Genomic DNA, 1,776 nt, shown 5'->3' on the forward strand with positions numbered 1-1,776 from the left:
ATTTTATAGGTTTATATTTTTTATTAAGCTGGTATATATTTGATGAGGTACATAATGCCATACCATTTAAATTTAGAAAAACAAATAAATTATAGTAGCAACATTTTTATGTTTATTTTCTTTTTCATGTATTTAGTACAGAGTTTACAGCATCTACAGGGTCTCACTACGTAGATTGGGCTTGAAATGATTCTCCTGTTTTCACCCTCCCAAACTCTGGGATTACAGGTGCACTTGCCCACCATGCCCACTCTCAATCCCTATCTTAGTGCACCCCAGGGGCACAGCCCCCACAGCATGTGGGGGATTGCACCCTGGTCACTGTGCTCTGCCTAAGTAGCATTTTAATCCACTGAGCTATCTGGCTGGCCTTCATTTTATGTTCATTTTCTACTAAAATATTTATCAAAACAGGTATATTAAATACAAGTACTTATTACTCTTGAGAAAACCTTTGAAGTGAAATACACACTTAATTTTAAAAAGTAAAAGAATGGCATCATATTTCATTTTGCTGAATTTAACTGAATCTTACCAGGTACCTCAGCACCTTTAAAGATAGTGTTTTCCCTATTAAAGGTATTAAAAATACTGTGGTCTAGAGATAGCCGTCATTTGAAGTTAGAGGCAATTTCACACTCATTATCCTGAAATATTGCTTGGAAGATGAATTGTGAAAAGTCATATAAAAACCAAATTCTTCAAAAGATACACTTATTTTAAATGAGATAGACACAGCTAGATTTCCTGTAACCTAAATTTGTACAAAGTTAAGTATATCATAAAACTTACTATGCTTATATGTTTTCTAAAACTAAAAAATTAAAACAATGACAGATATTGGACTGTTTTTTATTTTATTTTTTGTGACAAAGTCTCATGTTACAGTTCTTACTCTAGAGTTCTGGCTGGCCTGGAACTCATAGTAATCTTCTTGCCTTAGCCTCCCAAGGGCTGGGATTATGGGAGTGACCACCATGCCTGATCATGTACTTAATTAGCATTAGAAATAACATTAAAAGCAGATTAAAATTTTACAGGGACAAATATTTTTAAAACTTGGTCAATTAATATGTGAAGCTTTGTGCTTTAGTACTACTTTTACTTATAGAAGTGTCCTATTTTGTACTTTCAAAAATTATATGAAAGCTAGATTCATACCAGTGGACAGAGAACTTTCTGTGAATCTGTTTTTATTTAAAATCAGATTTCAAAACTAGATAGGTGTGTGGAACACGCCTATCTGCTTTAACTCACATGCAGTCTTCCTGGAAGCTCTCTGGAGCACAGCTAGCCGAGAGCAAAGTGATAGACCTGGGGGTCAGTGGTCATCTTGAAAAGATTATGCAGGGAAATAAGGATCAATTTCTAAAGACCAGTATGCTTCAGCTCTACTCAGAGATAGAATACACACATATTTTTAAATCAGAAACATGGCATGAGGCTAGTTGAAGTATCTGTGTAATGAAATGCAAGAATCTGAGTTGAACTTGAGCAAATCTCTATGTTTGCATCACACCTAATTTATTAGCTCTAGTCTTCCAAGTGATTTACCGACCCAAAGCTACATGTGAAAATGTGGAAATCACCTGGCCTAATTTTTAAAGCTAGGAATCAAGAGAGCACTCATTTTCAAAATGTCATGGTCGAACTGAATTTCCCACTCGGCTGCGGTTCAATTTATTCTTGTATATATTCAGGTGTTAGAACTTCACAGGCCTCAGAGATAAGTTTAAAGAGGAAAGTGTTATGATGATCTAGAGCATTAATACCGCT

Source organism: Octodon degus, unplaced genomic scaffold (assembly GCF_000260255.1).
Source record: "Octodon degus isolate 3935 unplaced genomic scaffold, OctDeg1.0 scaffold00150, whole genome shotgun sequence".
Taxonomy (NCBI): domain Eukaryota; kingdom Metazoa; phylum Chordata; class Mammalia; order Rodentia; family Octodontidae; genus Octodon; species Octodon degus.